The sequence below is a fragment of the Narcine bancroftii genome, chromosome 4 (assembly GCF_036971445.1).
Source record: "Narcine bancroftii isolate sNarBan1 chromosome 4, sNarBan1.hap1, whole genome shotgun sequence".
Lineage (NCBI taxonomy): Eukaryota > Metazoa > Chordata > Chondrichthyes > Torpediniformes > Narcinidae > Narcine > Narcine bancroftii.
Genome location: NC_091472.1, coordinates 42,799,205 through 42,826,827, shown reverse-complemented (window position 1 = coordinate 42,826,827; position 27,623 = coordinate 42,799,205). Strand labels below are relative to the sequence as shown.

The window sequence follows — 27,623 nt, the reverse complement described above, 5'->3', positions numbered from 1 at the left end:
AACAGCTCATTGATTTTTGTGAACAGGAAGTCGAATGCTGCTCTAGGCAAAGAGAACAGTCTTGAATAGAGTCACGAGACAAATATCTGTCAAAAAGGGAGTGCAAGTATTGGGGAGTTCAAATATTCCTCCTGGAGTCTTATGATCCCTTTGCAAAATCTCCCTGGTGGGAACAAATTAAGCTGTATTTTACCTCCTTTTCCTTGCATCAGGTTCTACGAAGGGTTTGTTCATTGAATATTTTAATTAGAATTATATTGTGATTATAATAATCGGCCTATGGATTTTTACAATTCCTTGCTTGGTCACTAGTCTCTGGAGGAGGTTGTTTGATTGCCTTTTGGACCTGGCAAGTTATTTTCCACTTATAGTTCTGAACCTGTTTTGACAATTTTCTGTTTAGTTTTGGTCCTCCTCATGTTTTGGAGAGGAAACAACTGTGGATCTAAAAAGCTGATGAAACGTGCAGACCTCAATATATTTTTGATGCACGAGGACATAAATTTGGACATTTCCTGCGTGTTTTATTTTGTGCATATTTCTGAATATTAAATGGAGATCATCAAAAGAAATCTTATTACCAGGATTAATAATGATGTAAATCTTACATTGTAAATCTTACAAGCTGAAAGATTTCTGGATTTGAGCCAAGAATCCTAATGGTTCCAGGCCCCAAGGCAAAGAGAAGCATGAAGTGCATTGCCCAAAACCTACTAAGTGCCCCTTCACAGACTACACACTTGAGACTTCTGGTGTGTGGTCATGTTGCTGGGTCTTATACTTCTACATTGGTCTGATGTGGCTCCAACTCTTTCAATTGATTGAGATTTATATCTTTTCTGCCTTTTGCTTGATTTGCTGCCTCTCTATTCTCGCCAATTTGTTAACCTGAACTTAACTCAATCACGTGTGCAGATGTCGATAATTTAACAAATCTGCCGGAATAAAAACCAGTGGCAATGTATGTTGTATGGAATTTAGGAAGAAGTTAGACATTTAATGGTTTAAAGGTTAAAAGGTTCAAATTTCCAAAGGTTCCTTTAATTGTCATGTAATATATGTGCAGATAGGTTGCAAGTCGGAGAGTTACATTAGCTACTATATCTCAATGCACTATTTCTCACTGCACAAGGGTGGACATAAAGTAACCTGTCCTGCTCTGATTCCTCAATGTATTGATCGAGAAAACTATCTTTTACACTGTCAATGAATTTGTCTTCCAATATGTTTCTGCTAATTTGGTTTGCCAGTCTGTGTAAATTAAAATCCCCCCTAATTATTGTAATATTCTTGTTACATAATACATTATTTAAATTGCTATATGTGTCAACACAACCTTGACCATAATTTTGGAGTCAGGAATTCAAATCCCACTGCAACAGCTGAAGAATTAAAATTCAAGTCAGAAAATTAACCTGGAAATTAACCCCAGTACGTAACCGACGGGAGAGATGTGAATATCTAACTGGCTTACAAATGGCTTTCAGGATCTGCCATCCTTATTGGTCTAGACCCACCAATATGGTTAAAATGGCTATTCAGTTCAGGTGGACATGGAATTAGCTGCAGCTTTGTTCATTTTTTTTTAAATCTAGCTTTATTTTATTATGTGAATGCCTATTTGCATGTCATTATTTTATTTAGAATAGAAATATCTCTCAACTGTGGCATGGTTAACATAGAGCTTAGTGCAACACTATTACTGCACCAGTGACCCATGTTCGAATCTACCACTGTCTGTAATGAGTTTTTTCCTTTTGCCTGTGTACGTGTGGCTTTCCTCCGCGTGAGCCAGTTTCCTCCCACATTCCAAAGACATAGGGGGTTGGCAGGTACATGGGTGCAATTGGGCATTAGTGATCTGTATCTCTAAATTAAAAATTAAATTATAATCTTTCATCAGCATGGTGTGTGTGTGCATGCGTGTGTGTGTGTGTGTGGGAGAAAGAGAAAGAGACAATCTGAGATATTTCTCAGATATATATAAACATCTTCTTTCTTTGGCTTGGCTTCGCGGACGAAGATTTATGGAGGGGTAATGTCCACGTCAGCTGCAGGCTCGTTTGTGGCTGACAAGTCCGATGCGGGACAGGCAGACACGGTTGCAGCGGTTGCAAGGGAAAATTGGTTGGTTGGGGTTGGGTGTTGGGTTTTTCCTCCTTTGTCTTTTGTCAGTGAGGTGGGCTCTGCGGTCTTCTTCAAAGGAGGTTGCTGCCCGCCGAACTGTGAGGTGCCAAGATGCACGGTTTGAGGCGATATCAGCCCACTGGCGGTGGTCAGTGTGGCAGGCACCAAGAGATTTCTTTAGGCAGTCCTTGTACCTCTTCTTTGGTGCACCTCTGTCTCGGTGGCCAGTGGAGAGCTCGCCATATAACATTATGGCATGTGACCTGCAGACTGTAACCATTATTTATCACTGAACAAATGTTTTTCTATCTATATTTTGAAATTTCTCTCTTAAAATAGAAATAATTGGGAATTTCCTCTTGGTGCTTACCCACATGTCCATTTTGTGGAGTACATCACATAGACATTTTATCAAGGCATTGCATCATTTTGTAGCACAACTGCTGTTATCATGAGAACTATTTGTACAGTCTTAATGCCAATTTTTCAACTGTTGGCATTAACTAGAACTGCTGCTGAGCCAATACAACTCTGCCAGTGTGGGAACTGTAGATACTCATCTCCTTTTATGTGCTGAGCATAAAGGGGAAAATGTACAGTGTGATAAATGTTTTCAAAGAGTGAAACACGAACGACTACAGACTCTGTGAATGCAGTAAAAACACAAGAACACTGGAAGAATTCAGCAGGTCTAAAGGAGGTGAACATATATAACCAATGTTTTGGGCTTGAGCCCTTCTTTCAGGTATAAGCAAAAAAGCAGCAGGTGTCTGAATAACAAGTCTGGGGTGAAGGAAAAATGAGCAGGAGGAGGAGCCAAGGCCAACAAATAAAAGGTGATCATTGAACTTGGAGAGGAGGACAGGAGAGGAAAGCTGAGAATTGATCCAGGCAGGAGGTTGACTCTGTGAATGTGGAGCTGGGGTAAAGGAGACAGAGCTTAGGGAATTGGGAAAAAGGGATTTGGAAGAGCAAGGCTAACAGAAATCGGAGGACAATGTTAATGCCATCTGGTTGGAACATGACCAGGTGAAATATAAAGGGTTGTTCCTCCAATTTGTAGGTAGTCTCAGTTGGCCAGTGCATGAGACCAAGCACAGGCATGTCAGCATGAGAATGGGGAGGGGAATTGAAATGGGTTGCCAGGAAGCAGATGCGATATAGACAGTGGAATTTCGAGAAAGGAATGGAATCCTTACAAGGGTTAGGGTTAGGGATAGGCTATGAAGATATGTTGTTGAGGTAGATGTGGGAGATGATGGGTTTGTAATATCTGTCAAGAGATAGAGGCAGGGAGATCAAGAAAGGGGACAATGTCGCTAGAGATGGTCCACGTGAATTTGAGGTTGGGATGGAAGTTTGCAACAAAGTGGATAAAGTCGATGAAGCAGCACCAAAGTAGTCATAAATGAAATGGAAGAAGAGTTGAGGAGCCTTGTTTGTGTAGGCTTGTCTCATAGGTCGCGCCATGTAGCCAACAAAAGGCATGCCTATCCAGGGCTCATGAGGGTAGCCATAACCACCTCCTTGACTTGGAGAAAGTGGGATCAGTCAAAGGAAAAGTTAATGTCAGCCAAAGGAGGAGCTACTGAGAGTGAGGACAAGTTCTGCCAGCCAGGGGAGGGTGGTGGCAGAGCGGGACTGGTTGGGTCTGTTGTCAAGGAAGAAATGAGGGGCTTCAAGGCTTTCAGTATGAGGAATGGAGGTGTATAATGATTGGATATCAATGATAACAATAAGGTGGTCGAGTTCAAGGAACTGAAAGCTATTGAAGCGAGGGAGAGCAAGTGATGCATATCGGATGTTAGTAGTCAGGGACTGGATCAAGAAGGATAGAAGAGAATTGAGGTAGGAGCATGTGAAAATGATGGTTCTACCAGGACAATTGGGTTTGTGGACCTTGGGTAGGAGGTAGAACCGTGCAGTTCTGGCTTGAGAAACAATAAAATTGGAGGCCACGGAAGGGAGTGGACTGGAAGTGATAAGTTCAGAGACAATGCATGAGGTGGTGGTTTGATGAGGTTTGCTAAAGGTTATTATTAACTGTCACACCTGTTCAGTATTGCTCTTTCCTTGCCATCCTTGAACAGAAAGGACTGACAAAAGAAAGGCCGGTGCCCCTGTGACAAATGCAATTTAAGAGATATATCCATTCAAAAATTCAACTACCCATGCAGCAGGCTGGAATAGACAACATATTTAGTCACTTGCTTTAAACATCCAAGCCAATGTAGATATAGCTGCATGATTTGATACTCTTGCCAAATAAAACAGAACCTGCCGTGATTGGCTATAAATCAAATCCTGTAAGTAAAGCAAGTAAAACATTTTTTTTCCCCCTGGTTAACCTGATCCATAACTCATTTGAAAATGTTGCCCTTACTGTACCCTAAAAGACCTATATGTTTTGACCTGATACTTGGCCTACTCACGCAATATGTTTTAGACCTTTTTTTTTCATCGATATGCTTCAATGCAATTACGTTGAAGAGAAGGAGGAGAGATGGAAAGCTGGCAGTAGAACTCTTCTGCTGAATTATTAGGGATCCTTGACCATGCCAGCCATAAGACAGCCTGTGGGGAAATGTGTGAAATGAATGGACTGTATCCTGGGAACCGTTCACAGCAGATGCCACTTCCTATCAATCTTTGCATACGCAAAGATTTTTGAAAGACTAGGCTACAGGTTAATTTGACCTGTTGCAGAGAGTTGCTCTACTTCAGATATTAAAGACTGTTGACCACCAAATTTGAAAACTTGTTTGATTATTTCCTCAGTCTATGCCTACCCATTATGGAAGAATGTGAGGGAAGAAAGAGATTGTTATACCTTTTAATGCAAGGATCATTTGGCAGGCAAGTCTCAGATGATGATTGGGAAATCTCAGTCTTCCCAAAATGTACAAACTGCACTCTCTAATCCTGAACTAACAGTCTATATTAGTACACATTGATTAACAATTCAGAGTTGAAATATAAATTGATTTTATTCCCCATTCCCAAACCCGGGGAAAGAGACTGAATGTTAGCCTCACTAGTCCATTGGAAACATGCACAGACTCATACCATCAGGTTCAGGAACAGTTGTTACCCCCTCCACCATCAGAGTCCTAAACAATAAACTAAATCGGACATTAATTTGAGGACTCTTACTTTGTATATTACAACGGTGGCCAAACTTGCTTAACGTTAGAGCGACATGCGATAAACTTCAAATGTTTGAGAGCAGCAAGACATGAAAAAATATTACATTCATGTTTTTACCCTTACATTAATATTTTGTTACAAAAATATTAAGATATGCATGAACATAATAATATTTATTCTTGTGTGTAGTTTTTAAACTGCTAATTTGTATTGGTTTCAATAATCAAAAAGTACATACAATATATTCATACCAAATATTTTCAAACTCCTGACTGATTTTTTGTGGAACTATCTGCCCAAGCACTAGCTGAAGGAATCCCCAGGTCCTGACCGTGAGCCCTTCTGTGGATGTAAGCCATGTGAGTACAATTGAAATCAGAAGTTTTTCATGTTTTTAGTATATTGTTCTGATTTGGTGGTGTACCAGACCAGAATAGTGTACTGAGTTCTCATTCCAGCAGCTTCCTGGACATCCTTCCTGCTTCCAAAGGGGATAATGGGAGTGGAAACCAAGAGGGGCCAGGAATAGGCATTGCATTTTGGAGTATATGGGTTACAGATGAAGGGGGAGAAGTTTAGTGGGAACATTAGGGGGAATTTCTTCATAAAGAGACCGGTGGAAGTATAGAACATGCTGCCAGCTGAAGTTGTTAATATGGGCTCAATTTTAACATTTAAGAATGATTTTATTGTTTGAATTCACCATGTTGCGTGAAGAGAATGCCCACTTCCGGTGACATGTGCTCCGACTTCTGGAAGTGACATCAACATGTCGCAACGTCACTCCTTGGCCGGTAGTATGCCATCCAGAAGTGGGGAGTTCTGATTTGAAACAAAGAAAAGCTGTTTTGATTGATTGATAAAGTTAGAATTACCAGACCAGATCTCTGGAGCCTTGATACCACAACTTCACTAAACAGTTCGCAGAAAAGCATAAATCCCTGGGTAATTCTGGAGACATGATATCCATAATGGTTTACAGCCTGCCATTGATAGGTTTCAACCCACTAACTTTTGATTGAGATGCACCCCTGCTGGTACCATAATGGACCATTTTAATTTCACATGGCAGTTCTGAAGTTGTTCAGTTCTTCCTCCAGAATACATTGGTTAAGCTTTGCATATGCCGTAGCACTCATTAGAGTGCTACTGGTAAGGATCCAAATACTCATGGGTCCATAACCCCTACATCTAAAAAGAAATCTTCTTGGACCATATTCCTGTCCCAATCCTTTTCGCACAATGAATCATGCAAGGCTCAGTTTGGAGAGGCTGCCTGGGAAGTTTGTTGATGGGCTGGGGCGAGCAGTTCATCTGTTCAGGACTGGGATGTGGAGCTTTGACTAGAGCAGTGGTTCTCAACCTTTCTCTTTTCACTCACATACCACTTTAAGTATTCCCTATGCCATAGATGCTCTGTGATTAGTAAGGGATTGCTTAAGGTAGTATGTTGGTGGAATGAAAAAGTTTGAAAACCTCCGTTTTCATCGTACCTAATTGACTCGTTATCTGCACGGTTTCATAACTCCAAAGAAAATGGGCCAATTACACTGTTTCTCAAGCAAATTGTTTTAGTAACAATTGGGATGAGAGCAGTGATTCTAAAGCTTCTCTTCCCACTCACATCCCACCTTAAGCAATCCCTTACTAATCACAGAGCACCGATGGCATAGGGATTACTTGAAAAGGTATGTGAGTGGAAAGAAAAAGTTTGAGAACCACTGGACTAGACAGAATAATAGTTTGGCACAGACTAGATGGGCAGAAGGACCTGTTTCTGTGCTGTATAATTTTATGGTCCTATAGATCCAGTGAGGCGCCTGCAAGCTCCAGTGAGGCGACTGCAGGCTCCAGTGAGGTGCCTGCAAGCTCCAGTGAGGTGCCTGCAAGCTCCAGTGAGGCGCCTGCAAGCTCACACCAAGACACAAGAGCAACTTGTCCGTGAACTACTCTTTGCAGACGATGCCGCTTTAGTTCCCATTCAGAGCCAGCTCTTCAGCGCGTGATGTCCTGTTTTGCAGAAACTGCCAAAATGTTTGGCCTGGAAGTCAGCCTGAAGAAAACTGAGGTCCTCCATCAGCCAGCTCCCCACCATGACTACCAGCCCCCCCACATCTCCATCAGGCACACAAAATTCAAAACGGTCAACCAGTTTACCTATCTCGGCTGCACCATTTCATCGGATGCAAGGATCGACAACGAGATAGACAACAGACTCGCCAAGGCAAATAGCGCCTTTGGAAGACTACACAAAAGAGTCTGGAAAAACAATCAACTGAAAAACCTCACAAAGATTAGCATATACAAAGCCGTTGTCATACCACACTCCTGTTCAGCTCCGAATCATGGGTCCTCTACCGGCATCACCTACGGCTCCTAGAACGCTTCCACCAGCGTTGTCTCCGCTACATCCTCAACATTCATTGGAGCGACTTCATCCCTAACATTGAAGTACTCGAGATGGCAGAGGCCGACAGCATCGAATCCACGCTGCTGAAGATCCAACTGCGCTGGGCAGGTCACGTCTCCAGAATGGAGGACCATCGCCTTCCCAAGATCGTGTTATATGGCGAGCTCTCCACTGGCCACCATGACAGAGGTGCACCAAAGAAGAGGTACAAGGACTGCCTAAAGAAATCTCTTGGTGCCTGCCACATTGACCACCGCCAGTGGGCTGATATCGCCTCAAACCGTGCATCTTGGCGCCTCACAGTTCAGCAGGCAGCAACCTCCTTTGAAGAAGACCGCAGAGCCCACTTCACTGACAAAAGACAAAGGAGGAAAAACCCAACACTCAACCCCAACCAACCAATTTTCCCCTGCAACCGCTGCAACCGTGTCTGCCTGTCCCGCATCGGACTTGTCAGCCACAAACGAGCCTGCAGCTGACGTGGACATTACCCCTCCATAAATCTTCGTCAGCGAAGCCAAGCCAAAGAAAGAAAGATCCAGTGATCCTTCTCATTATATACTGCTGGAGATATGGAAACTTTACTATCTCCTCAGTTTATTCCAGCAGCAACATTTCTCTATAGTTACAAGTTCATTGGTGTCACTGGCCATTGAACTTATTATCAAAGAAAGATCTTTGAGCTGGTGCTAACAAAATGAGAGGATGTTGGTAGCAATGTACAGCACAACTCTGATTATCCAAAATGGTCGGGACTGGGCCCATTTCAGATAAATTTTTTTGGAGAACTGGTCATTTTTTGAAAACAGCCCAGTAGCAACAGCAAATCACTTGTAATGGTGTTTAAACAACAACAAACAATGAAGGAAGGCTTTTCAATTACTAAAATAAAGTTTAATTCTCACAAAAAAAAACGCTGGCTACCGCCGATCACCAACACTTCCCCACTGAGGCCCCGCTCGTGCTGGGAGCCCAAGGGTCCCGCCCCTGTCCAGGAGCTTGAGGTCCCCGCTGCTGGTGGCCCATGGTCAGCTGCTGCCTGTGCCGGGGGCCCAAGGTCTAGAATGCTGCTGCTGGTGCCAGGTGTCTGATGTACCCCGTCAATTTGGCTCTGAAAAAAATTGGGATAAATGAGGATTTCAGATATCCGGGGGGGCATGGTACCTTTTGACGATGGTTGACCACTCCACAAGGTGGCTTGTAGTGGTTCCACTGGCAGAAACAACCACCAAAACCTGCACCAGAGCCTTGATCCACACCTGGGTGGCAAGGTTTGAAGTCCCAGAGCATGTGACTTCAGATACAGGTGCACAATTCACCTTGGGGCTCTGAGCAGCACTGGCCAACCTTCTGGGAACCCATCTCCAACACAAAATGGCATATCACCCCCAGGCCAACAGGTTGGTGGAGCAGTTCCACAGACACTTGAAGGCAGCCCTGGCTTGGCTCAATGGACCGCATTGGACAGATGAACTACCATGGGTCCTCCTGGGCATCCACACTGCACCAAAGGAGGATTTCAACATCTCAGCAGTAGAGATGTTATACAGCTTACCCTTGGTCATACCAGGGGAGTTCTTGGCCACTGCCAAGGACCGAGAAGAACCACCAGTGGTAACATTGGAAAAGCTAAAGGAGCGACTAGGCACCCTAGCCCCAATACAGCCTTTGCCACATGTCCAAGCCAAGACATTTATCCCCAAGGATCTAAAGACATGCAAATATGTTTTTGTGCAAAGGAGAATTCACTGCACACCTCTGCAATGACCATATGAGGGGCCATACCGAGTGACCAGACACAACAGATCCACATGCCTGCTGGACATCAGCAGTAAGGAAGAGACTTTCACTCTTAACTGCCTCAAACCAGCACATATGGGCACCAGCCAGCCAGTCACTACACAGCCACTGCAACTCAGGGGCAGACCGCCAAAATCAAAGGACGACACCCAGATTGCCAGTTCTGGAGGGAGTGGAATGTTGTATTGCGGCCCACTACCCGATACACAAAATGGAAGGTGAATGCGGCAATCTTGCAAGGCCCACATAGGTTAAGGACCTTTCCCCCCAACCAACTGCCTGCTCAATGGGAACACTGACCAATCAGTGGCCGGAGTGCCATTGATGTCATTTCCGCCAGCAAAGGCAGGAAAGCTGGGCCTAGCGGCAGGAAACTGGGCCTATATAAGCAGGAGCAGAGAGAGCAATAAATCAATCTTGACTATAACCGCATCGAGTGTGTATCGTTCTTCCATTCTTGGCTGTAGCACCCCGAACCACATTCTGAGCTCTAAATGAGTCACTAGGATACTAGACCCAGCAATGTAATTGTCAACTTTTTTAGCCCATAAATGTATTTGTTGGTTTTTGAAGATAAAGTCTAAAAAAATTAATGTCTGAAATGTCCATTCTGGTCAGACAGGAAGAGTATACCTGAGCGAAATCTGACAATGGACGGATCCTGACAACTTTTGAATATTCACAGAACAGCAATGAGTTAAGCCAACAGGCTGCAAATTCTTCAAAGCACTCATGTAATTTTAAAGACAATTGAAGAGGCCAAGCAGACTGAAGAAGCCAGTTAATGGACTAAATGACAATATGAAGAGTGCTCACATGGGAGGAATGGTAATGTTGTGTATTTATGTATTATATGGTGGTAATTAATATAGTTCCACAATGTGATTGAATTATCACACATGGATATGATGCGGGCACCATATGTTATTAGAGCATAAAAAAGGGATCTGCTTTATTTAGAGCTCCTGGTGTCTTGTGATTATCATTGAGGACATTGCAGCAATCTAGCTCTCCCAGTAAACACCATGGTCCATTGGAAAACACATTATACTTACCCAACAGCACCCTGGGAGTACTATAAACACAAAGACTGCAGTACTTTAAGAAGGTGGCTCACATTTCAAGAGAAAACAGGGATGGGCAATAAATGCCAGACCAGCGTTTCCTTTAAATCAATTTCATTGGAACAATTTCACTTTCAGATAATGTAAAAGTAATTTGTTCCCAAGTTTTTCAGTGGCCTCTGTCAAAATAGTTCAATATTAATATGATTCTAACTCCTGTATTTCCTGAGAATTTTGTTTGTGGAGGATTTGAGTGAATTTTACTTGCTTTAGGTGTATGGGTACGTTGCCTCAATGCTTTAGGGAAGAGAGTTGGTTGTCAATAGTGCCAATTTTTTTTTCCACTTGCCTCCTTAATTTTGCAATGATTAAAGAAGCCTGGGAACAGGACCTACAGCTTTCAATTCCTGAAGAAACTTGGAATGGAAATTTCAAATTGGTTGATGCCTCTTCTTCAAGTGCCTGCTACTCTCTCCTACAATTTAAAGTAGTCCACAGGGCTTGCACGTCCAAATTCAAACTAACTTGTTTTTATATGATTGTGGTAAATGCAACAATGAAGATACATCAATGAATTCATACATTCTGGACATATCAGAGTCTTAAGAAATATTGGATTGAAGTATTTCAAAATTTCATTGCACTTTCTAAAGTTAATTTTTAATCAAATCCCTTAACTGCTTTATTTGGTATTATTGGAGAGAGTGACATCTGAGCTACATGTATTAACTTTTATTTCTCTTATGGCTAGATGGGCAGTGTTGCTCAGATGGAGCGATGTTACCCCACCTAATCAAGCTCAATGGCTATGTGACGTCATGTTATGTTTAAACTTAGAGAAGATTAGATGCTCAATTCCTGATTTGAATGTAAGTTTTCAAACACTGTGGTGTCCTTTTTGAGTTACTTTTATAATCTTTGATTTGTTATGAAGCTAGAAATGTTGACTAATGAGGTAATTTATGACTGATAAGAATTCGGTCTTTCTTTTTTTTTGGCCAAACAGCTTCTTTCTTGGTAATGAGTTTAGATTTTCCTTTTTTAAAAAAATTATAAAATAGTATATCAATACAATATAATCTGTTTGATTAAAATTTGGAGTATCTTGGATAAAATAATATGATTTCAGTGTAATGTATCTTTTTGAATGTTAATACATATCCGTATATACGCTGTATTTTTGAATGTAAAATTTCAATATTGATAAAAATATTGAAAAATAATTTTTTGCATTGAAATAGTTTGTTCAATGATACAGCCCCTCCAGTAGTCAATACCACAAGAACTTATTCTCAAATGTTTTTTGGTGGGGTCTTGTTTATTTAAGCAAAATACAGAAGCAGTAAACATGCTAAGCTGGTAGTATGGTGTTTAAAAATAGCATGGAAGTGGAGCAGAATGTCTTAATCACTCAGCTTGTTGCCTTCAGAAAGTCCAACTATTTATTTCATTTTGATCAGATGTATTGCTTGCCATTGTTAAATTTGCAATCTAAATATTAGCATTCAATAAAATGTTACATCCCAATTTACAAACTTCAGTAAATGGTACGTAATAGAATGTTCTTTGTAAAATATGAACTCGTATAATGTTTATATTAATCAGCATGAGAAAATAAATATTGATCATATGCAGAATCCAGAGTACTCTTCTGTCAACCTCTTTTTATTTTTTGGATCATTATCTAAATGTGTTAGTATTACAGATTAGCTTATCTTAATATTGCCTTAAGGGTACCAGAGTTGAAAGAGGGTTTCAAAGAGGCTTTTCCTGATATAAAAGGAAAAGTTAACAGTAAGGTATCCAGGAATAATTCATTGCAGATTTTAGGTTTTCCCTATTCATTCAAATGGGGGTGGGGTGGGGGTGGGGGGGTAGTGGGTGGGAGGGGTCCACTGGTAAAATTGGCACGTAAGAGCTACTGCAGTTCAGTTGATCATATGTGGTTTTATTCTTTTGTTCCATTCTGAGATTTGATTTTTTTTAAATTTAGACATAAAACATGGTAACACACTCTTCCGGCCCATGAGCCCAAGCCACCCAAATACTCCAATTAACCTATAAACCTGCGTACGGTTTTGGAGGGTGGGAGGAAACCAGAGCACCCTGAGGAAACCCACGCAGACATGGGGAGAAAGAACAATCAGCACAGGATTCCAACCCGGGTCGCCGGTGCTGTAATAGCATTGTGTTAAACACTATGCTAAAGGGGCTGCACTTGACTTGCAAATAAAATTGTTCAGTGTTGAATGGTCACCTTCTGTCTGTAATATTTTAATGCCTTGTTATTCGAGTGTTTGCCCAACAATGATCAGGTGGAACACAAGTCACAAATAAGCCTGATCAGAATAGGATGTCAGAATGTTAATGCTTAAAGCATATTACAATTTCATGTTCAAGTGTATTTGTCATCTGATTGCACCACTACAATCCGATGAAACACCAGTGCAGAACAATACAAAGCACGCATACAGACATACTAATGAACCAAATTAGGTGTTTGCAACTATCCATCAACTTTGGGGTTAATCTTGCTACGTGCTGAACTGTGAGAGGCATTGTAGCATGAGTTGAGGGGGTTGACATTCCTGCCCTGATAACTGAGCCCCATCTCTAATCACCATTCACACCAGATCATAATGATTAGAAACAAGAGAGAGAGAGAAAAAAAACTTACATCTGTCTCTCCCATCTTTAATCTGGAACACTAAGACAAACTGTGTTCAAATTAGTTTCAAGAGGACTTCTGTGGGGAAAATTGGTCAGCTTGCTGAGTGCGAAAACACTTGGTTGCTTTAAGTCACAACATCAGTGTTTGACTTTGCTATTTACTTGAAAAATTTCCACTGCTCCGATTAAACAAAAATCACACTAATGAGTGTCTAAAATGATTTTCCTCCCATTTCGCATTCCATCTATTCTCTGCTATTTTTGATGGACAGTTTCTCAATCACTTCTTTTAACTATTCTGTTACTTATCTCTGTTTCCCTTTAATTTCATTTCCCCTTTTATTATACCAATGTTTTCTCCTTCCTCTCACTTTTCCTGGTCTTCCAACAGTTCAGCTTTTACCACATCCCTAACATTGCTGATCCAAACTCCAACTTGATTTTCAAGCTATTCTCTTTCTCATTTTCAAAATTATCTCCTGAATAACCTTTTAATCATCTAAAATTCTGCCAGCTATATGAGCTAATCATGCACCTTCCTACCTCATGTTGAGTCAGTTGTCGGTTTTTGACTGTCATTAGTGTCTGCCTAGCCCAGAGGATAAAGAATCTCAGAGTTGTGTATGGTGTCATGTATGGACTCTGACAAGAAATCTGAAAACTTTACATTGCAGATAGGTAAAGAATTTCAAATGGAATTGTGGCAAGTACTTTGAGATGAAAGAGGTTGAAGATAAGTGTGTAGATGTGTAGGTGCTGGTCAGATCAATAATAGAATAGCTCTGTCAGTCTCGAAAGATCAATGCAGGGGCAAGGGGTGAATTGGTCTCATTGTTTTATTTTTATGGGGTAGGGTTCAGATTCAGAGATTGGAAGTGGGTGTAAGAGGGAATTCACACACACAGACAAACTCGTATTGGCTCTTCACCTTGCCCTTTCTCAAGGATTTTCTTGATTTGTTGAAATTAAAGAAATAATAATTAATTTATACTAAATAATTAATGAACTAGGAGATCCTATGTAAACGGCATGAAAACTGTTGGGAGTTGTGGATAGCGAAGGAGATTGTCAAGGACACTACAAAATGTAGGTTAGTTGGTCATTTGAAAGGAGAAATAAGACACGGTGGTTAATCCAGACGAGTGTGTGATGATGAATTTTAGGAAATCAAATGCAAGGAAAAATAATTCAATCAGTGGAAAGAGCCTTAGAAGCACTGATGTACAGAAGGATTTTGGGGTCCTTGATGGTGGCAGCACAAGTGGATGAGATGAAGTGATCGATTGAGGCTTTGAATGTAACAGTTAGTAAGTCATGTTGCAACTGTGTAAAAATTTGATTGGGCCATACTTGGAGCACTGTGTGCAGTTCTGCTCTTCACACTGTAAGAAGGACGTGAAGGCATGGTACCCCACCTATTTCAAATGGGGGCCAATCATACTGGTGCCCAAGAAGAGAGTAGTAGCCTGCCTTCATGACTATCGACCAGTAGCACTTACATCAACAGTGATGGGGTGGGGGGCGGTGGTGGAGAGATATGGGAAATCATATCAGACTCTGTAATTTTTAAATACTATTTATATGAAGTATGTAATTATGTTCTATATTACTTTTTGAAAAATTAAAATAAAATATTCCAAAAAAGATAGAGATGAAGTGTTTGGAAAGGCTGGTGATGAGAAGCATATCAGCTCCTGACTGAGCTGTGACCTGGATTCAATGGATCCATTCCAGTTCGCCTATCCTTGTAACAGGTCTACGGTGGATGCCATCTCACTGGCTCAACACAAAGCCCTGGAACACCTGGACAGCAAAGATGCATACATCAGGGTGCTCTTTTTCAACCACAGTTCGGCATTTAACACCAGCATCCCCTCAAAACTCATCAGCAAACTCCAAGACCTGGGAGTTAACACCCCACTGTGTATTTGGATCATGGATTTCCTCACCTCCAGACCACAATCAGTGAAGATTAGTAAGAACTTCTCCTCCACAATCGGCATCAGTACCAAAGCACCACAGGGCTGTGTTCTTAGCCCCCTGCTCTACTCACTTTACACCTATGATTTTGTAGTTCAGTATGACAATAACACCATCCTCAAATTTACTGTAGCAGGTTGTATAAATAAAGGAGATGAGAAGCATACAGGATGGAGATTTAAATCTTGGCTGAATGGTGCACCAACAACAACCTTGCACTCAATGTCATCAAAACTAAGGAGCTGATTGTTGGCTTCTGGAAAGGAAAGCCAGAAGTAGACAATCCAGTGATCATTGGGGGAAATCAGAGGTGGAGAAAGTGGGCAAATTTAAGTTCTTGGGAGTCATTATCTCAGAGGATCTTTCCTGGACCCAACACACCAATAGCTTCATGAAGAAAGCACGTCAGCGCCTCTACTTCCTTAGGAGTTTGTAGAAGTTTGGTATGACACCAGAAACCCTGGCAAATTCCTACAAAGGTGTGGAGGAAAGTGTGCTGACCTGCTGCATCATGGTCTGGAATGGGAACACCAATACCCCTGCACATAAACCCTCCGAAAGGTAATGGACACAGTATTAAGTACATCTACAGGGAATGCTGCCGCTGGAGGACAACAGCAATCATCAAAGACCCTCACCGCCCAGCACATGCTCTGTTCTTGCTGCTGCCATCAGGAAAGAGGTATAGGTGCCACAAGATTCACATCACCAGTTCAGGAACAGCTGCTACCCCTCTACCATCAGACTCCTCAACGACAAACTCAATCAGAAACTCATTTAGTGACCCTTACTTGGTTTTCTTTTTTATTCTCTCTGTATTGCAGAGTCAGTTTGCTTACATCCATTATCTGTGTGCAGTTCTTTATTTGTTTATATGTTTACACTGTTTACAGTTTATTTTTTGCACTACCAATAAGTGGAAATTCTGTCATGCCCACAGGAAAGAAGAATCTCAGGGTTGTCTGCGATGTCATGGATGCACTCTGATAATAAATCTGAAATCTGGATATGAAATCCGTAATCTCTCTTTGGAGGAGGTGCAGAAGAGGTTTACCAGGATGTGGCCTGGATTAGTGTGTATGAGCTATTAGGAGAGGTATAATTTAAAGTAATTAAATGTTAATTTAGAGATACAGCTTGGTTACAGGCCCTTCCAACCCACAAGCCCATGCCACCAAATACACCCAATCCACCTACGAAACCTGTACGTCTTTGGAATGTGGGAGGAAACTGGAGCACCCAGAATACACCCACGCAGACACAGGGAGAACATACTACCTCCTCAGACAGCGGCGGATTCAAACCTCCACTGCTAGCACTGCAATAACGTTGTGCTAACCGGTATGCTATCCGCACCACGTTGGACAAACTTAGATTGCTTTCTCTGGAGGGCATAGGCTTAAGATGAAAGCAGAAATGCTTAAAGGAGATCGGTGAACCAAGTTATTCTACATAGAGATTGTGGATGCGTGGGCACGCTGAAGTGAAGGTGGTAGAAGCAGGCATGATAGAGTGTTGAAGGAATATTTAGACACATGAAGAGATAGGGACTAGAAGTCTATTGGCCATATGCAAGCAGATGGGGGGGTTAGGTAAGATTGCCATTGTGGGCAGCATAGACATTATGGGCTAAAGGGCCTGTTCCTCTGCTGTATTGTTCTATGTTTTATGTACTTGTTTATACACTTCAATAACCAGCTTAAAATCATGTTGCATAATTTCTGCTTATTATTGCTTTCTGCTTTGAATTTGTTTTACCATGAGCAGGATATATTATGACTTTGAGTATCCGGAACTCATTTTAATTTCACTGTACTATTCATGTTTCACTTTTCTCCTTATCTCCCTTCCTCTTCTGCTGGAGTTACTAAGTCATGTTAAGATACAGTTCTGTGTCCATAGCAACCATTGAAATTCTACCCATATGGACAATCTTTACGGATTTAGCAGATTATTATTCCATGATGTACACCAGAGATAAGTTTGAACTTGCTTATTAGTGTTGGCTGGGAGGTGGCAAGTTTCAGTTCTCCTGTATAAGTGGCATATATCATGACAACTTTAAAAAAGAAAAAAAATATCTCCAACCCCCTGACCACCAATAAACCTAACATTGATGAGTCAGCACCTGGGGTCAATGTTGATCAAAAACATAACTAGACTGGTTGCAGTGTAGCAATATAAATAGGGGAGAGATTGGCTAGAACATCTTGCCTATTTCTAAATCCTGCAAATGTCGTTCAACATTTATGGCAGACTAAATTTTCTTGACTGACCTGTTTGAAGAGAACCATCAATTTAACGATTTATTCTCTGTGAGGGAATAAACAATATCAATAAGAATTAATGCACACTCTTCCCCCTGAATGAACTATGAACTTTACCTTGTCAGTAACTGGATGACAAAGTGAAACAACAACTTTTGGTAAGTCTTCCTGTCTGTGAAGTCAACCAAATGGGCCAAATTGGACATTGAACCTTGCTGCTTTTGTCCTGACTTCATCATCAAAAAATCTAAAAATTCTCATGTCAGTCTTTATTTTTAGTCAATCATATTTTGTGATAAATGGCCACATTTGTATGAAGAGTCGGACTGCCAAAATAATTTTTGGGTGAATTTTGGGTCAATTCACTGCCAACAGCAAGAGGGAGGTTGAACTCGGAGTTACACTGATAAGTTTGCATAGGGATTTTCCACCCTTATCTGGTGCAGCTGTTGGAGGTGCCACAGTTTGGATATTATTTCCATCTACTTTCTTAAATTATTATTTACTTTAACTAAAAAAAAAATTCAGAGACTTCATTTCAAATTCTACAACAAGCAATTCAGAATGATTAACAGATTAATTTGGAATTTTTAAAAAGTACAAAGCTATACAATCATAAAACTCCCTGTTGTTGTAAAGACCCATCTGCTTCACTGGTGTTCTTCATCCTACTACAGTCTGGCAAGATAGTTGTCTCAAAAAAGCTTCCTAAAATGTCCTAGCTAGCTAACTAATCAGGGTATTTAAGGATGGACAATAAATGCTTGCTGATTCAGTGTTCCCAAATTCCTGAAAAATAAATATAATATAAATATGAACTATTTTATAAGTGACATTAAGCAGCAAATGCATTTACATCTGTGACCCAAGGTCTTTTTACCATGCTTTTATCATTTAATTTAATTCCCATGGTAATTCTGTGTCTGTGTGATAACCCAATAAACTCTATGCCACAAAAGTAATATTAACTCTTCTGTATCTAGTGCAAGCAACCAATAAACACACCTTCCCATGGAAAGAGCAAGAATGGCATCTCAGTTACATCAGTGATGTGATATACTGTTTAAAATCAATTTTATTTTATGTCAATAACCATAAAAAGAAAATTGTTAAAATCAAAGTGCTTTTTCAAGAAGCCGAGAGCCATAATTATAAATAACAATACACCTTTCAATAGTTCTGTATGAGCATTCTACAACCAGATGGCATTAATATTGACCTCCAGTTACTGCTAGGTCAGGTCTCCTCTTTCCCTATCCGGCTGTTTCCTTTTCTCCAGCTTGCCTCCCCTTTCCCTCGCCTATCCATTCCGAGAGCTACGTCCTCCCCTTATCATTTCTGAGCATCTTCTCTTCTACCCTCCCATCCATATCCACCTATGACATCTTGCCTTTTGACCTTTCCCTTCCTTCCCTCCTCTCCTCTCCCCCTCACCCCTCCCATCATTTTATTCAGGCACCTGCCTGCTTTTTGCTCTTACATGACCTGCTGAGTTTCTCCAGCATTTTTGTACCTTGCACTATAATCACAGTGTTCTGCAGAATTTCCTGTTTAATACCTTCAACAGTTGCTGGGACTTGTGCGACAGCACAGATGGCAGAAGGTGAAGTGCAGCTGCCCTCTAATAATTTGCCTGTTGCCTTCAATCTGATAGAATCCTGACATTTAAAAGATGTTTATCCAGGTACATGGATAAGTAAAGTTCACAGGTATATGGGTCGACTGGCTTGAACATGTTTAACTGAAGGGCGTGTTTCCAAGCTGTATTAACTTTCTGAATCTGTGAGAATCTGAAAGGGTAAAAGGAGAACTAAAACTATGGCCTGCTTCTAAAAATTCTCCCTAACTAAATTCCGAAGGCAATTAAGATAAATACTCTTCAGGCCTTCAGAATTGTTACTGTCAGTGAATCACTAATAAGTTACTTAATAAATGTTGATGTGGATTTTTAACTCATTCTGCAAAACTGAATGCCTGAAATAAAGAGAGCTATTTTATACCGTGAGGTTCAACAAACTACATCTATGAGCTAATATTACATCTCCTGTCAGCCCTGCAAACAAAGAATAAAAGTCCTGTAATTGTGAGTCCTCATAGAGGGACATCAGCTCTTAAAACTATGGAAGCAATTGGAGCATTGACAGCACTGGATCTTTAAGCTCCAGGGAAACCTTTTGTCAGCAAAAATGAAATACTATACCACACAGGAGGTTTGGCAAGTACTTTTCTTTTATAGGAAATAAGTATTCATTGTACACAAACCTAGTAACGATAGTTTTATATTTACGTATAAGCACTGATTAAAAATTACTTCCCAACCCCTCCTACCAAAGCCACACACAGAGTGATATATAGCGATAACACATTCTTCCTGTGATTACAAGTCTTACCTCTGGACGCTCTGATTTATTTCCACATCTTAAAGACGTGCAGAATAGAAGATTAATTGGCTACTGTAAATTACCCCAATATGTAGATGAGTGGTAGAGCATTGAGGAGGTTGATGAAAATGTGGGGAGAATAAAAAATAGATTAATGAGGAATGAGTGGAAATTACTGTTTGATGGCCAGCAGGAACTCAATGAGTTGAAGGGATTTTGTTTAAATGAAGGGCTTTGAGGCCTAATGGTCCGGTGCTGTATCTCCCTAAGGTTCCTTCAATTATCTCACAAATGAGTCTCTCCTCAGGCAACACCACATTGACAGAATGCTCACAATTGTCTTGGACTTTGCCATAACTGATGCCAGCAAAGAGTTCATCACACACACGCACGCACACACACACACACACACACACACACACACACACACACACACACATGCTCACGCACACGCACACATATGCGCGCGCACACACGTGCACACGCACACACGCTCACGCACGCACACACGCACATGCCATGCACGCATACACACACGCGCGCGCACACACACACACACACCCCTGAGAATCGCAGTGTTCTTCCATAGAATTTGAGCACGGCCCATATGGTGTTGAGTGGTGGATATAAAAAATCCTTTGACACGATTAGGAGCTGATTTGTGGTTTGAAGAAAATTCTGTGGCCACATATTTCATTAGGCATTTATGGGGCCAGACAGTTAATCTGTTGTTTGCCAAGGGTTTTATTGGCTGCAAAGCTTTTTAGGACATATCAAAGAGATGAAAGGTGCTTTTGAAAAGGATGTTTACTCCTAGAATGTCTCTCAGTAAAAGACAACATTGCTTGATAGATTAGTCTTAATCCACTGTGTGGGTTCTTTCTAAGTGGGCCAATATTTGGCTGATAGATAACAGAAATCTAAAAATGATTTTGTCCAGCAGCATTCTTCAAGGTTCAAGATTCAATTTATTATCTTAGGAATAAAACAGTATTCTATTACATGAAATTCCTTTTTGCCTGCTGTAAGGCAGACAGATTCACCACCAGCAGAAATTGCCCAAGTGCCTCCAACATTTCTTACAGTGAAAGAAAGAGAAACAAAAGAGGGTCCCTTCCCAAGTCACCGAGTGTCCGGAAATTTGCATCCAGTGCTTCCGCAGCTTCCTCAGCCATACAGAGTCCAGTCCAAACCATTGGTGACCAGAGCTCGAGATCTGATACTCCAACACGGTCAGGGACCCTTCGGCACCCTCGGCACCCCCCTCACATCCCGGTTCTGATACCTGGAACATCTTCGGCCAGTTCGAGCCAGTCTCCAGCAGCCTGCGGCTTCCGTTTGTTCCTCGCCCCAAGCTGCCAGCAGCCTCCCTCAGCCACAGACCCTCCTCATTGGACCACCTCTGTGGTCACAGTCCCGTGGGTCATCTCTTCCACTCTTGCCTGTTGGGGGCTGATCATCCTGACCAGTGGTGCCCTACTCCAGTCCTCCGCTTCCCCTGAGTCTGCAACCCCTCATGGCTGCTGCTGATCAATAGGTACCGCCATCTTGGGCGCAGACCCCAAGGTCACGGGATCTCAAATAAAACCACCGTCGGTTCCCTTAATGGGCTGTTTGAAGCCTGTGTGGAGCTGACAGCAGTCGACTGGGTGGCTGGACGCCGGAGAAGTGCTGCATCTCTGCTCCCCCACTCCACATGGGTCCACACTGGTGGCACCGCTGCCGCTACAGTTGATCCGGCAGTGCCATCATCCTGGCAATTGTTGCCTCATGGGATTCCATGGAAGGAAGGAGAAGGGGCAGAAGGGAGTGAAGCGCAGGCAGGGGGTTAAGATCAATCAGCAAACTTCTTGTCTGAATGCCACTAAGGACTTGGCAACTAAAATCCAGCAACTTTTGCGCCAATGGGAGATGATAATAACAACCCTCCTATAAACTCAGCAAAGTAAGATCAATCATTCAAAGAAAACTAGGAAAACATCACAAAAGAAGGAAATGTTAGAAAGAGGAATCAAAGCTTGACCAAGGAAATAGAAGATGAAATTCCATGGGAACTCAGTAATTCACTAGAAGGGCTGTGAAAAGCAGCATGGTTAGTGGAGTAGTTAGCGTCACGCGGTTATAGTGCTAGCCACCAGGGTCAAATCCAGCACTACATTTTCTTCCCATCTCTACGTGCATTTCCTCTGGATGCTCCAATTTCCTCCCACCCTACAAAACAAACCAGGGTTGTAATTGAACATAATTGGGCAGCATGGGTTCATGGGCCAGAAAGGCCTGTTACCCTGCTATAAGTTTTTTTAAATTACATTTAAAAATCAATGGAATTAAAACAACTGCAACGGAGCTTCTGAAATAACAAAATGGGAGGAATAGAAGGGAGCATGAGAAGTGTTGGTTAATTTACATTTGTTAGTGACAATAGACAGGCCGAGGTGATGTACAATATGCTAAAATCAGAGAAATCATGTGGTCAAGGTGCTGGATTAATTGGGTCAGTAAAGGTTGGGGCAGAGGTCCATTTTGTTAGAAGAATTTGTACTTTGTGGTTGTCATGAATGATCCAAACAAATGGATTAGTGGGAACTCCTTCAGCATCAACAGACCACCCTCATCGCATCATTACATTCGGCCTTGAATCCGGAGATCAAGTTTAGGTCTATGCCTACATATTAAATGTGCAATTACATTTTAGTTTAGGTGACCAATTTGCTGCCAGTTACAAATATGGACATAGCAGGTTTAGTGAAATCTGTTAACCAGAGCCCGATCATCCCAGGCCAAAATGTGTAACATCATTCATCCAGCAGCGAACAAATTTCTCTGACCCCAGCCTCTTGCCCTATTTGCCATCATTGACCATTGTATATTAAGCCATCCAGCTCCAATGGCCCCAACTTTCCTCTGTCTTTCATTTTCCTGACAGATGTTTATAAAATTATGAGATGCGTTGATGGGGTAGACAGTCATGATCTTTGACCCAGGGTAAAAATGTCCAATATTAGAGGAAAGGTATTTAAGGTGGATGGAGAAAGTTTCAAGGAAATGTGCGAGGCAATTTTTTTTTATTCATGGAGTGGTAGGTGCCTGGAGTGGGGTGCCAGGAGTAGTGGTGGAAACAGGTGTGATAGTGGCATGGAAGAGGCTTATCGATTAACCCATCAACAGGCATAGGATAGAGGGATATGTGTCAAGGAGGAGCAGCAGAGCTTTAATTTAATTTAGGCATCATGTTCACGGCAGGTATGTGGGCTGAAGGGCCTGTCCCTGTGCTGTATTTTTCAAGATCTAGAGATCAAGATTCAAGATTTCAGATTTATTGCTAGAGAATATACATGACATCACATACAATTCTGAGATATCTTTCTCATGCTGGCGCTGCAGAATTGGTAGTGCAAAAAATAAATTGTACACAGTGTAAACATGTAAACAAATGAAACAATGTAAACAAGCTGACTGCAATACAGAGAGAACAAAGAAAATCAATAAAGTGCACATGTTCTTAAAAGAGTCTCTGTTGAGGAGTCTGATGGTGGATGGGGGTAGCAGCTGTTCCTGAACCTGGTGGTGGGAGTCTTGTGGCAACTATACCTCTTTCCCGATGGCAGCAGCGAGAACAGAGCATGTGGTGGGTGGTGTGGGTCTTCGATGATTGCTGCTGCTCTGGGCTGTGTCCACTATATTTCAGAGGGCTTTATGCTCAGGGACATTAGTGTTCCCATACCAGACCATGATGCAGCCGGTCATCACACTTTCCACCGCACATCTGTAGAAATTTTCCAGTGTTTCTGATGTCATACAAAACTTCTGCAAACTCCTGAGGAAGTAGAGGGGCTGATGTGCTTTCTTCACGATTCCGTTGATGTGTTGGGTCCAGGAAAGTTCATCCAACAAAATGTCTCTAAATTTGCTCACCCTCTCCTCCTCTGATCCTCCGACGATCACTGGATTTAATGAAGGATAAGAATTTGTATTTGAATAAGTGCCTCACCATTTTTGTAAAGGAGGGTTTTATAAAATAAGCAAAGTGGAATATAGAATGTAGAACATTGAAAAGTTTGGCATCTAATACCATCATCCCCTCAAAACTGATAGAAAACTCCAAGACTTGGCATTTAACACCCCACTATGTAATGTTCTTAGCCCCCTGCTCTACTCACTTTACACCTACGATCTTGTAGCTCAGTACGACAATAACACCATCTACAAAGATTGCAGAAGGATTTGGACCAGATGGAAAAATGGGCTGAAAAATAGCAGATGGAATTCATTGCAGACAAGCATGAAGTGTGTTTTGGAAGGTCAAACCAAGAAAGAACATACATGTTGAATGGTTGGGCACTGAGGAATGAGGTCGAACAGAAGGATCTGGAAGTGCAGATACATAATTTCCTGAAACTGGCATCACAGGTAGACAGGGATGTCAGGAAAGTTTTTGGCTCTTATAAATCAAAATAGGAGTTGGTATGTTATGGTAAAGTTCTTTAATCCATTGGTAAGGTCACATTTGGTTCATTGTGTGCAGATCTGTTTTTAATTGCAGCACGGTAACAGGCCATTTCTGCCCATGCCGCCCAATTCACACCCAATTAGCCTATATCCTCAGTACAATTCTAATGGTGGGAGGAAACCACAGCACCTGGGGAAACCCATGCAGACACAGGGAAAATGTACAAACTCCTTATAGGCACTAGGGGGGGGGGGGGGTAGGTTCAAACCCCAGTCTGATCGCTAGCATTGTAAAGGTGTGGCACTACCTGCTACAGCAACCGTGTCACCTAACTACAGGAGAGATATCAATAAGATTGAAAGAGTGCAGAAAAGATTTACTACGATGTTCCCAGGACTTCAGGAATCTACTTAGAGGGAAAGGTTAAACAGGTTAGGACATCATTCCCTGGAGTGTAGAATAAAAGTCAATTTGATAGAGGTATACAAAATTATGAAGGCTGTAGATAGAATAAATGCAAGTAGGCTTTTTTTCCACTGAGGTTATGTGAGATGCAAACCAGAGAACATCAGTTAAGGGTGAAAGAGAAAAATCTTAGGTGGAAAATTTAGGGGGAACTTCTTCCCACAGTGAGGAGTGGGAGTATGGAGCAGCTGCCAGATGAAGAGGTAAATGCTAGCTTAACTTTCACATGGAGGAAGAATTTGGACGTGCATCGATGGGAGGGAAAAGGAGGGCTATGGACTTGGTACGGGTCAGTGGGACTAGGCAGAGTTAAAGTTTGGCACAGACTAAAGGGGCCAAATGTCTGTTTTCTGTTCTGTAAAGTTCTATGATTTGAAGAAGATCTATTTTTATGAACAGATTATTCTGCTACTATGATGTCACCTTGTTCAGGAAGCTGAGGACATTTTTTGAATCAATGCTCTGTCAGGGGAATTCTTTAACTAAAGAGCTGATAATCGAGACAATTCACATGCAGACAAATGTAGAGAAGGTTTAAGGTTTTCACTCCATGATGGAAGGAGTAAAGACACAAAGCTGGAGAAACTCAGCAGGTCAAGCAGTGTCCTTTATACAGCAAAGGTAAAAAAATACATAGCTGACATTTCGGGCTTGAGCCCTTCATCAAGGTACGGGAAAATGTCGGTAGACAGCTGACAAGAGTCAGGGTGAGGGGTGGGGGGAACCACAGTGCATCCAGATTTTCATGTTTTACACTATATTGAAAGGAACCTGGCAGCTGACCAAGCACCATTTTCAAAGGGTGTTTGAGGAAGACTTGGAAAGAGGAATTATGGAATTTCACCCCTAACAATCTTTGATGTCAAATTTATAGAATAATTTCTGACTTATCTACTGAATAAAATGCAGCAAAGTCAAGTCCAAAAAGGAAGATCAGTTTTCCTTTAACTTTAGATTTTTTTGTTCCTTTAAGTTAAATCCTCATAATTCCATTTGCTGAAAGCAATCTGCATTTCCCTTTCTTCATTCCACAGTGCAGCTTTGGCAGACCCATATCTGTCTACACCGACAAGGTAGAGCTCACCTCTGACACAGGCTCTCTTTTTCTGTCTGTCCCTGTTATCCTGCTAACTCCCAGTTCACCGTTTGGAGATTGGCCTTTTGCTGCTTTCCGTGAGGACAGCGTTTCCCTCCTGTTGTCACTTACAAAAGAGCTTACATAGCACAGGAAACTGACCTCCTGAACCAACAATGTGGCCAACAAATAAACCCAGCTCTTGGAGTTCTGTTCATGGCCATTAGCTCATCATCAGCTCATTGCCTTTGGCCTCACAGTTATCAGCAGTTGTCTCAACTGTAGACAAATATATGCATTTTCTTCCTTTTTACTGGATTATTTTAATGTCAATAGATGGTATATAAGTTCTACAGGAAACACAATTTATCTAAAAATGGTTCTAGTATTGTAGGGTAACTTGTTTAAAAAAGGAAGCTCAACCTTGGCTCTAATAGCTCAGTGGTTAGAGTCGGGTCTTGTAAACCAGGGGACGCGAGTTCATTCTTCGCTGGGGCTTCATTTCTGTGAGTGGTGACCCTTAAGGTAGACAAAGTTAAAGAATTTCATGCATGTTACATTTTAAATTTAGTATTACATGACAATAGTGGACCTTTTGTAGCAGGCCTAGTGACGGGCCAAATCGCCATAACAGTCGACCGTCCCAAGATGGCACGGGCCCTCCTTCACTACCGAGGCGAAGCCCACAGTGAAGCCACGTACGAGCTAAGGGAACCCCCCCCCCACCCACTTCCATGTGGCACGCTGCCGGCCGAGGAGTGACGCAGCGACGCACTGACGTCACTTCCGGAATCCGGTGCATACATCACCGGAAGTGGGCATTCCCCACGGGGCAACGTGGTGAATTCAAATAATAAAGTTTGTTTTTGTTTCACCCTCATACTGTGTGGATGTCTCTTCATTTCGTAGCGCTGCCACAGCAGTCGCTACAATTTTATCTTTATTATTTATATATACACACATCCCTACATATACTATATATACATATTTATATATATGTGCATATATATAACCATAAAATGTGAATATATACAGTATATAATGTATATAGTGTGTGATATATATATATGTACACACACACACATACACACACACACACTCACACACACACACACACGCACGCACACTCACACTCACACACACACACGCTCACACACACACACACTCACACACACATACACACACACGCACACATACACACACACACACACACACGCACACACACGCACGCACACACTCACACACACACACACACACACACACACACACACACACACACACACACACACACACACACACACACACACACACACACATGCACACTATTTTGACATATGAAATGAAATTACTCACTGCATTAAAATAACTGGCATCATTATACTCCCTGATATATTTATCATTGAATTCTATCTGAAAATTTTTATTTTTCTGCCTGAAACTGATGGACAAAATAGTTATTGACATTTCCAATTTGATCATTGCTGATCATTGGTCAAACTTTCTATGTCATTAGTCACGTGTTGAAAGCAAATATTTTTAATATTTTGTTTTATTGAAAATATCTTTACTCATTTACAAATTTGTCATTTACTTTTTATTAATATTCCTGCTCCTTTCTTTTACTTCTAAGGTGAAGAAACAGCCAATAAATCACCAAAGTCAGCTGGGCAGAATGAGGACAATACTGACCTCACCCATATTATTTCAAGATTGGTTGGAAGCTCAAGGTTTGCATTGGGAGAGAAGTTGGCAAGGGTCAGGAAAAGATGAAATTATCATGAAAGGAA

The 27,623-nt window shown here is 41.6% G+C and overlaps 1 long non-coding RNA gene across 1 annotated transcript; it reads left to right on the top strand.

Annotated features, from left to right (window-relative positions):
• The first annotated feature begins 10,111 nt into the window (after positions 1-10,111).
• On the top strand, positions 10,112-16,241 carry LOC138759817 (uncharacterized). The gene is made up of 3 exons (XR_011355114.1): positions 10,112-10,312; positions 11,300-11,417; positions 16,139-16,241. It is a non-coding gene; the product is annotated as an uncharacterized lncRNA (long non-coding RNA).
• The last annotated feature ends 11,382 nt before the right edge of the window (positions 16,242-27,623 follow it).